The following is an 11720-nucleotide window of genomic DNA, read 5'->3' as shown; positions in this document are numbered from 1 at the left end:
TTAAAGAGCCCTCTTTATGTCTTTATTTCTCAGACTATAGATGAAGGGGTTCAGCAGGGTGTGATCACGGTGTACATCACTGAGGCTGTTGCACTTGAGTGTGAATTTTTAGTAACAGCAGAACTGAAGTACACAGCTAGTAGTGTACAATAAAATAAGGTGACAAGTGAGAGGTGAGATGTACAGGTGGAAAATGCTTTATACCTTCCCTGAACTGAAGAGATTGCACATATTGTGGAAGCTATATTAGAGTAAGAGTAAAGAATACCAGCAAGGGTTCCACCACCCAGAAGCCCACCTACGAAATCAAGCTCCATATAATTGAGGTATGTATCAGAATAAGCAAGATAAACCAACTGATTAGGTTCACAGAAAAAATGTGGGATTTCCAAGTATGTACAGAAGGACAACTGCAGAACCACTAAGCTTTGTAACAAAGAATTCAGGGCATTCACAATTCAGGACACCAAAACCAGCAATCTACCAAATTGGGACCTCATGATGACTGTGTAGTGCAGAGGGTGACAGATGGCCACAAGCCAGTCATAAGCCGTCACAGCCAAGAGAAAGTTTTCCAACCTTACAAACAACGTAAAAAAATGTGTGGGTAATGCAACCTTCATATGTTATGACTTTGCATTTTTTCTGGATATTCACCAACATCTTTGGCATGGTGGCTGACATAACACAGATATCCACAAATGACAGGTTGGACAGGAAGAAGCACATGGGTATGTTCAGATGGGAGTCTGGAGGTGTGGCCAGGATGATAAGTAGGCTCCCAAGCAAGGTGATCAGGTACAGAGAGGAAATGTCCAAATATGAGGCCCTACAGTTCTGGATCCTCTGAAAATCCCAGAAGAACAAATTCTGAAACTTTTGTGTCATTTTGTGATTCCATATGCTATAATGAGAAAATTAACATTGCTAAATTTTGTATATTATCTTAAAAGCATCCCTTGTGCCATCTTGGGTTAGGAATTTCTACTTTTCTCTCTATCTGCTACTCAGTATAATGTTTTTTTTTTTTTTTCCAAATGTTTATGGAGTTTTTGAAGTTCCTTTTGTCATTAATTTCCAATTTCATTGTCAGTATAATATGTATTCTACAGCTACATTCACCACCTATTTCATGGTCATGAGTAATGTAAGTTGCGTTGCAAAAATATATTGCTGAAATGTAAAAGGTCATACAATTCAATCATTTAAAAAGAATATGATTAAACAACAGTAGCTTTGTGATTGAGCACTTGCCTAGCATGTGGGGGGTCCTAGCTTCAATCTTCAGCTTTTCCACAGAATAAATATAAAAAAAGACCCAGAAAAAAGACTTCAGTTATTTTCAGTTAGTAGAACTGACATACTAACAAATATTTGAGGGCATAGTTAGGCCTCACCTGTTTTTCTTTTCTTTTCTTTTCTTTTTTTTTTGTGTGTGTTTTTGAGACAGGGTCTCGCTATGCAGTTCAGACAGGCCTTGAGCTCACTTGGTAGCCCAGGCTGGTCTTGAACTCACAATGACTCTCCTGCCTCAGCCTCCCTAGTGCTGGGATTACAGGCATGCGCCACCACCACTGGCTCACCTGTTTTTTAACACTGCTAACACCACACAATATACACATGTTTACAAATACTACATGACATTACATAAGTTGTATAATTTCCTGTGTCTGTAAAAATTTTAAAAATCATATGACATATCTTATATCAGTAATTCATCTGAGGAAAATATGGGCAAGTAACACAGAAAATGGATAGAGAGGTGGTATCTTTTGGGAGGCTCCGGAAATGACAGGTGTGCAAGATATATTTGAACAGGGACTACAAGGAAGTGGGTTAAACTGAGTTCTGAGCATATCTTCAGATTCATGTAGTTTGTAGGAGGAATGCACAATGCAAATCCCCTGACCAAAGCATTTCCTTCATTTATAAAAGTTCTAAGGATATCCAGGTGACTATCAGAGCAGCAAGAGGGAGCTGAGAGTGATCATGCCTGAGAGTGCCGAGAAAGGAGGTAGGCTACTGAAGCTGCTGAAATGTTAAGGTCTTAAAAATGCAGCTGTTCCTGTATTTCCATGTTGTCCCGTTTGCATTTGTTTTATCCAGCTTTGTTGAGGTGTAATTCCTCAATGAAAAGCTGTGTGAATGTATTCTGTACAGTTGGAGAGTTTAGACACACAGTATTATAGATACAGCCATCACCTCTCCGAGCGTTCCTGTTCCTTTACCTTTTTTGTTGTAAGAGCTCTTAGCATCTACTCAGCCAAAAAGAAAATCAATAGTGTGAAAAGACAACCCACAGAATGAGGAAAATCTTTTGCCAGCTATTCTTCTTATAGAAGTCGAGTATCTAGAATATATAAAGAGCTAAAAACATTAACTAAGGAGAAAAAAATTAAAAAGCTGTCATCAAGTACATACCTCAAACTGAGAAAAGCCAAATATGACAAACCCACAACTAACGTCATACTGAATGGGGTAAAATAGAAAGCATTTCCTCTAAAACCACTCGTTTGATTCTCTCAAACCACTTAATAATGAACCCATTGAGAAAGAAATCATGAAAACCATTCCATTCACAGTAACTTCAGAGAAGTCAGTACCAAAGAATCAACCAAACATAGTTAAAGATTTCTATAACAAAAGTTACAGAACTCTGAAAAAAGAGATTAAAGAGGACGTTAGAAAATAGAAAGACATATCGCTTCTTGGCCTTTTGGCTAAGATCAAATGTAGAAAATAGAAAGACATCATTTTTCAATTGACAAAAATACTATTGCTTATATGGTTATATTACCAGAAGAAGTCTATAGATTCAATGAAATCCCTGTTGCAATCTTGAAAGAGTTAATTCAAACTCGGAGGTATGATAGACACTGTGAAACGATAGGAAACCGCTGAAGAGTGAAGGGATGTGGGAAAAGACAAGGGAAAGAAGGAGAAATTTTGTATGTATGTATATACATGACAGTTAACATGGTTGTTCTTCTGTCTTCTATTTCTATGCTGAAAGAAACTGTCAATGAGTCTTGGGTTGACCAGTATTGCATGTCTATATCTGTTTTTATGAGAAGCCACTTTGAAGATATCAATATGTAATACAACAACCATTGTTAATTCCCTACCACTTTGTTTGTAACTCTGTATTGTCTGTACTGTGCTTGTGATATGTTGTAAAATGTTGTATGTCTGTTAATGTTTCCCTCCTTTTATCTTTAAAATAAAAAAAAAACAAAAAACAAAATTCTTCATAGAATTAGCAAAAATCTTAAAGTGTTTTAAAATCAGAAAATATTCAGAATAGCCAAAACAACTGAGCAGAGGCATCACAATACCGTATTCAAGTTATATTATGACATTTAAAAATAGATATGTAGACAAATAGTTTGGGAAAGAAGGAACAAACAACTGAAGAAGCAGAAACAACCCTGTGGACCTACAGACATCTCAATTTTGATAAAGGAATCAAAACACACATTGGAAAAATGATAGCCTCTTTAAGAAATGGTACAGGGAAAACTGGGCATCAGCACACAGAAGACTGAAGTAAGATTCTTTTCTTTTACCTCACACTAAAAGGAAATAAAATAGATCCTAGTCCTATATATATAGATAGAATCTTTTTAACTATGGGAAAATAGGGGAAAATTTTGAAGCCATAAGCACAGAACCATCCTGGACAGAACTCCAAGAGCATGGGAAAAAATATCAAGAATTAACAAGTGAGATAACATCAAACTTAAATGGATCTACTCAGCCAAAAAGAAAATCAATAGTGTGAAAAGACAACCCACAAAATGAGGAAAATCTTTTGCCAGCTATTCTTCTTATAGAAGTTGAGTATCTAGAATATATAAAGAGCTAAAAACATTAACTAAGGAGAAAAAAAATCAAAAAGCTGTCAAAAGAACTGAATAAAAGCTTATAAAGAGAAACAGTACAGATAGCCGACAAATACATGGGAAATGTTCAAAATTTTTAGCCATTATGAAACATAAGTAAAAACAAATCTAAGATTTCATACTATTCCAGTCAGAATGGCTACCTTCAAAACCACCAGAAAACAGTAAATGCTGGGAAGAATGTTGGGGTTAGGAAATCTTTTACATTGTTGGAAATATAAATTAGCAAAACAATTTTCTTTTTTTATTAGTACATGTTTCCATTATGTAATGAATACATTCCTTCTTAGTAGCTGGTACATCTGTGTAACATGTATCCCCTTTGTCTTCCCTCTCTCATCCTTCCTTCAATTTCATTCCCATTTGAAGCAAAACTATCTTTGTATTTTCTATTATATTCTTTCTTTGTGCTCTGTATTTATATTTTGTAATTTTCATGTAAGAAAAACCACGCAGTATTTAATCATATATGTCTGATTTATTTCTGTTAACATTATGATCTCACACTGCGTCCATTTTCCTTCAAATAAGCCATTGTTTTAATTTCCACAAAAATTTCTTTGACCAAAATGTAGAAAAAGTGATACTGTTATATATGATACAGTTATAAGCTAAAGAAGTGTGTGGACTTTATTCAGTTGTATATTCACTATCTCCTGGGTAGTGTGATGCTTAATAAATAGGAGCGAGGGGCAGGGGACTAGGATAAGCTAGTAGTGGGGTGACTTTTAGTCAGAATTGTAAACTGGAGTTGGCCCCCACAGTGCTAGGGAATATAGACTATTTGAGCTCTGAGATGTTAACTGAAAAAGCAAAACAACTAAAAATCCAAGATGTGTAGCCCCTGCCTACAAAATTCTCCATGTTCAGTTTAATCATATTGTTGCACTGTATTAACTTGGTCCCAAACAAAGAATTCAAGTCCTAGATAAGAAAATCTTCTTATCTAGATGTGTAGCCCCTGCCTACAAAATTCTCCATTTTCAGTTTAATCAGGAGATTGTTGCACTTTATTAACTTGGTCCCAAACAAAGAATTCAAGTCCTAGATAAGAAAATCTTCCATCTGCCACTCCCTGAAGTGCAAAGATGAAGCTACAACAACTACTTTTTGATCTTTACTTTTCTACCCAGCATTTTTGATAGAAAACAATTCTTTTGCTTGGTTTATTGATGGCCAGTAGTTGTCTGAATATGGCTGAGCTAGGCAGAACTAAACACATTTCTGCTGAGTGTATAGCCTTATATCAGAACACATAAGTGTAGTCCATTGTTAAAGTAAGAGAACCACTCATCAGAGAACCACATTGAAATTATATATGTGGAAAGGCACAGCATTCAAGTTGTATCCAGTAAAGAGTTGAGTAAATATTATAATAATTTCACCGGCATTCTCGTGCTGATAGCTAGGAGGATGTTTGTTCTGCATTGGAGTATGGAGAAGGGCCGGGATGACTAGGTTAGTCTAGCTGTGGTTTATGATTTCCCACAATAGCTTTTTAAAAATTTTTTTCTCTGGCTGGCAAATCCTCAACATTTTACTTTGATAGTCCCAAACCTCCTGTTGTTTGGCCAAGGGTGACCCAGAGAGTTTATATTCTTTAGTACTTTAAACCCATTATGAGATATCAGAGGTTATGTTTTAAATGTGTGGGGTTGACTATTCTCCCAGAAAGCAGGCCTCAGTCAAGAGAATATTCTCAAAATGAAATACCCTGACTATCTTGGTAATAAATACAACTTAAGGATAAAAACAGAGCTGAAAAAGCTGGTACCATTCAGGAAAAAAAGGGAGGGTAAGAAATTAAATTAATCTGGTCCCCAAAACATCTCTGACATAAAATATTTGGTCATGTATTCATGATTGGCTTGACATTTCCAGCAAAGCAAAGATGTAATAACAAAAGAAACTTCTTACAAGGCAAAGAGAATAACATGGAGCACTGGGGTTTCTGTCAGAAGAAGACTCTTCCATTTTTTGGTTGTATACAGTTAAGTTCATTTAGTATCTGATCCATTGTCTGCTATATGCCCATGTTCTCCTCTTTGGCCTGGATAAGTTTTTCTTTCAGGCTGTCAATGGTCGTTTCCAGCTTTGAAACCATTCTCTCTGTGAATTTGGCGCAGGTCTCAGCCTCTTTCAGTTTGTTCCAGCATGACCAGCTTACAAGCTTCCTCCTCATATTTGTGACCAGCCTCCTTGGCATTGTGCTTGGCCTCTTTGAGCTGCAGTTCCTGGATTGCCATCTTCTCATCATTTATGGCTGGGTTTTCTATGACTTTCATCTTTCCCTCACTCTCATCTGCAGCCATTTTGACCACCTCCTGTTTCTGTAGGCTGTGGCCAGTCGCTTCTGAGCCCTGTCCAACTCGCCCTGTATGGGGTGCATGTGGTGACTGAGAGATACTACATCTCCTTCAGCTTTCTCACAGTGCTTGAACTCACAGTCCAGTTCATGCTGCAGGCCCTGCACTTTGTCCTCCACATCGGACGCTGCAATACCCTGGACCTTTGGCTTCACTGCCTTTCATGTTGCACGGGTGCTCAGTCTCAAATAAGCAATGTTTATCCTTTGTTGTGGAACAGTAGTACTCCATTGTATGTAAATAATACACTTTCTTTCTTCTGTAGAAAAGTGTATCTTATTTTCTTTATTGTTATTGTTTTTTTGTTTTAAGCAGAATAAAAATAATAAAAAACATTAGAAATGATACAGAATTTCACTAAATAAGATGATAGGAATTCAACAATGGTTGTTATGTTGTATATTGTTGCATCCAAATTAGTTGTTCAGATTACCAGATATAAGTATGCAAAACTGGTCAAAAAATTTAAAAAAAAGAAAAAAATTAAGCATTAATGGTTCCTTTCAATAGGCCAGTAGAAATCAGCAGTACAATGATCCTAGTAATCCTTGTATATACACATATAGTTTTCCCTTCTTCCCTTCTTTTTTTTCTCTTTTCCCTCATCCTAGTTGTTTCTTTCCTTTGAGTAGTTTCTTTCCTTTTTGTAGTATCTATTGTACATTTTAGATATTATTTACCTTTTCAGGTTCTTACACTAGGGAGACAATATGATGTTTGCAACATGTGGGTCTAATTTATTTCAGTTATGAGTATGCTGTCCAGTTGCATCCAGTTACCTATAACATCCTCGAGTTTATATTTTTATAGCTGAATAATACTCCATTGTATAAAAATACCACATCTTTCTTATCCATTCCTCAGTTGATTGACCTCTGGATTGTTTCCAAGATTTAGCTATGACAAATTGTGCTGCTATAAACATGGGTGCACATATAGCGCTGTGGTATGATAGTAATACATTTTCCTTATTCACCTGTTGGCCACTTCCAAAATGTAGCTATTAGAATTTTGCTGCTAAACACGTGGCTATGCTGTACACTATAATATGATGTTTTAAAACTTTTGAGAATATACCTAGAAGAGAAAAAGGTGGATCAAATGGAATTTCTCATTTTAGTTTTTCTTTTTTTAAAAAAATAAAAGAAGGAAAACCTATTAACAAACATTTTAGTGTTTAGAAGAATCTCCTCACTGATTTCCATAATGATTCTACCCTGATTTGCTGTAGCTTGAAGAGATCAGTGTAACAATTGTGGCAGTAATCATGAGGACCTCTAAGGAGACAATCCTGGGAACTAATTGAATGCAAGGGAAGGGACAGAAGTAGAAACAATGGTCAGGCAGGTGCTTTGGGAAAGCAGTACAAACCACATGGCATGGAGAAGCTGCCTCAAGCCCCGCTGCTGGGACTTTCTGGTACAGGCGTCTTGCACCTCCTGGATCCTAGCCAAAGAGGACTTGGAGACCTCTGAGTACCTGGCTCCTGATCTGGCAAATGAACTGGAACCAGGGATCTGTGCCTCTGCCACTTTTATTTTCACATTCTTTGTCCCAGAAAAGTTTTGATTCTTCCCCCAAAATGCCACACTGAGATTGTCCTGCCTCAACCCACAGTCACTCATAGAAAAAATGGGATTCTGTACTCATCAGTGGAATTCTTCTGTGAAGGTAAGGCCTCTTGTGAAGAGGCTTTTCACTGTGACATGCTAAAGAAAGAAAGACAGAGAGAGAAGAGAGGAGGGGAGAAAGGAAGGGGAGGAGGAGAGAAGGAGGGAAGAAGGAAAGAAGGAGGGAATGAAGGAAGGGAGGGAGAGAGGAAAGGAGGGAGAGAGGGAGGAAGAAGTAAAGGAGGGAAGGAAGAGGAAGGAAGGAACGAATGAATGAAAGACAAGGGAAAGAAAAGAGAAAGGAGAAAAGAAAGTCTCTAAATATTCATTAACAAAAATCAGGTAAAAAAAAAAGGTCTAAGTGAGCACAGAGAAATTACTATATTCTAATTTTAACTACACAATTTGTGACTAAAATCACCTTATTGGGGGCAATCCCCTTTCTGGCACCCCCTTCTGTCTCTCTCAGACAGAAGCTTTCTTTCTCTCCATAAATTCTTCCTACTCTTACCCTCCATTGTTCTTAGCGTTCATTCCTTGATTTTAGAGACCTTGAACTTAGCATTTCAAACATCTAGCATTTGGGGGGTTTCATTCCCCTATATTGCTTGGATGTCTTCCACCAAGATAATTGGATGGAGACAAGGGGGCTCAATTTTGAACTCTTACTCCTTTGGAATGCATTCTTAAACACTGGAAGATGTTGGATCCTTACTATTGAAAAGAGTCATTTGATAGTTTTCTGCACATGAGCATGGCCTACCTACCCCTAGGGCCAAAATGGAATGAAGAAGGAAGTATTAATTATGTTGCTGTTTTATAACTAGAATCATACTGTAGGAAAGAAGAAAAATGGTCAAAACTGCCATATGTTCAAACTTTCTTTACATTAAAAAGTAATTCTTACTTATGCTCAAAGTGTAATTATAATCCATATGAGACTACCCATGTTCATATTCTCTTTCCCCCAGTGACTTAAAACAGATCAAGTTAGATCTAGAAAAATTTTCAGATTATACTGATAAGTACATTGAGGTCTTCAGAGGATTTACTCAGACCTATAAGCTAGACTGGAAAAATGCAATGATAATCTTAAATCAAACATTGACTTCTAATTGGGGACAGCATCATTACAAGTTGTTATTGCATTTGGGAATAAATATCATATTGTTAATTTTAGACAACTAGAAGATAGGCAGCTAGGAGAACAACCAGTTCCCACTGGAGCCCAAGCAGTCCCTACCCAAGCTGCTGTTGATGTAACATAACAGCTAGAGAGATTGGAGCAGGCAGTTTTTTCAAGAATGTGTTCTTGAAGGTTTTAGAAGGATAAAAACCAAGCCCTCTAGTTATTATAAATTTTCAACTATTTATCAGGAAAAAGATGAAAATCCCTCTGCATTCTTAATTCAGTTATAACAGGCACTGATTAAACATATGCCCATAGCTCTTGACTCAATAGAAGGACAAAAATGCTTAAAGACACATTTATTACCCAGTCAGTCCCAGATACTAAGAAAAAGTTACAAAGATAGCTTTTGCTCCAGATAGTTCACTTGATACTTTAGTAAAAGCTGCTTCCTTAATATTCTATAATCAAGACTGGGAGAAAACCAGGGAGAGAAAGAAGAGAGCAACAAGTGGCTGCCTTTGTTGTGCCCATAAGAAACAGACCATAAATCTGATTCTCAGAGTGCCAAGAAGAGTTTGATGACTACAAACCTCACCTGCTACCTCTGCCAAAACCCAGGCCATCTTAAGAGAGATTGCCTTAAGAACACCCCATGCTGTGCTCTGACTGCAAATGTGGCCACTGGAAGCAAGACCTCACTCTGAGGTTGAGGCTCCAAAGCTCAGATTATCTTCCTGGCTGGTTGAGCAAGACTAAAGAGACCCAGGTTACTCTGCTCTCCCCATATGGCCAGACTATCATCTCAACTTCTCACATCCAAAGAAGAGTCTGAGTAATCATGACTGTAGAGGGAAAAGAAACCAGCCTATTTCTGGACATTGGGATATGTATCTTTGTCTTTCTTTTCAGTCCTGGCTTATGTTCCAGGCATCATACCTCAAGAAAGGGGAGTCACCAGATAAAAGGTAACTCACAGAATCTATAACTGGGATGAGTTTCTCTTCACTCATTCCTTTTAGTTATATCCAAAACCCAGTTCCCATCCTGAGGGGAGACATTTTATCCTGTGTAACCACTATAATACATATACTCAGGTTACCAACTAGTCAAACTGATGCTTAGCTTGCTTTCACAAATACAATAGATATTACTGATTATGTACAATAACTTGAGTTTTTCATTAGTCAAAAATGTGTTGATTGTTATAATCTATTTCTCATAAGTCATCAAACTTTTAGAGATAAGTATAGTTAAAACTGGAGGGATTAGACACAAAAAAATATCAGATTCCATCAATAGAAGGGTTTAATAGCCAATGAGTTACAGTTGCCATTCTAGTCCCTTAAGAATGGTGGCACAGTGCCTGCCTGGCAAGTACGAAGTCCTGAGTTCAATTCCTGGTACAGAAAAAAAACCCCCCAAAACAAAACAAAACAAAACAAAACAAAACAAAACAAAAGAATAGATAGACTCTCTGTGGAGTATCTCTGATTGTTGATCACAACTATGACCATTTTTAGCTAGAAGTAGTCAGATGAGTCTTCGACCATTTCACTCATATGCCAAAGAGTAAAGAAGTTGAATATTTATTAGTCTGGGTGGATACCTTCACAAACTGGGTTGAAGCCTTCCTTTCTAGTACAGACAAGATACAGAAGGTAGTAAAATTTTAGTCTCAGAAATCATCCCCTGATTTGGAATTCCTAAGAACTTACAAACTTATAATTGACCTTCTTTTACACCAACAGTTACACAGAATGTGTCTCAGGCACTGGGCATTCTCTATCACCTCCATTGTGCACGGAGGCCACAATCATCAGGAAAGATACAAAAAATGAATGAGACCCTAAAGAGACATCTTCACAAAATGACTCAGGAGACCCACCAACAGAGGCCTCACTTACTACCTTTAGATCTCATTAAAATAAGAAATACACCTAAAATTCTAGGCCCCCATCCATTTAAAATGCTTTATGGATACCCTTTTCTCACCAACAATTTCCTCTCTGATAGAGAAACAGATGCCTTACTGAAGAATATCATCTCACTAGCTAAATTCCAACAGAATCTTCAACAGCTAATGGAATCTCAGCCTAAAGAAAAGGTAAATTCCATATTCAACCCCAGAGATTTAATACTGGTAAAGTCTCTTCCCTCATCATCTCCTTTCCTTGGACCAACTTAGGAAGGACCATACACCGTGATCCTGTCAGCTCCATCAGTTGTCAAGATAGCAGACCTGGACTCCTGGATACAGCACACCCAGCTCAAGTCCTAGGAACTAGAGACTGTTACTGAGTGTGAGCAACCATATCAGATTCGTCCTGCAAACCCATAGAATACTTAATATTCTTGTTCAAGAAAAAACAAAGTCTTCAGATAAGTAAGCTAAGCTGTTACACTTAGCTCTTTTATTAATCATTTTATCACTTAAGGGAGAATGCAATTCTTTTCTAAGGTGAGCAGAACAATATGCAGTCATTACAACAAATATCTTAATGAAAATGTGACCTGCTCCCTTTGTCCAGTACATCTGGACTTCCTTGGTGGGTATCCCCACTCTAAGGAGATTATTGGAATAAACTACAAGATAATTTTTTTTTTATTTTAGAAATAAAAGGAAGAAAATACTAACAGATCGACAACGTTTTACAAAATAGCAAAGGATCAGTACAGACATTACAGAGTTACAAACAGAGTGGTAGGGAAT

The 11720-nt window shown here is 37.2% G+C and overlaps 2 pseudogenes; both read right to left on the bottom strand.

The window, feature by feature from the left end:
• Positions 1–901, bottom strand: LOC102023099 (annotated as a pseudogene).
• A 5130-nt stretch (positions 902–6031) lies between these two features.
• Positions 6032–11720, bottom strand: part of LOC102023768 — a 9007-nt pseudogene continuing 3318 nt past the window's right edge.

This window comes from Chinchilla lanigera, unplaced genomic scaffold (assembly GCF_000276665.1).
Source record: "Chinchilla lanigera isolate Chin_1 unplaced genomic scaffold, ChiLan1.0 scaffold00225, whole genome shotgun sequence".
NCBI classification, from domain to species: domain Eukaryota; kingdom Metazoa; phylum Chordata; class Mammalia; order Rodentia; family Chinchillidae; genus Chinchilla; species Chinchilla lanigera.
Note: the sequence above shows the minus strand (reverse complement) of the source record. Positions and strands in the feature narration are given on the sequence as shown.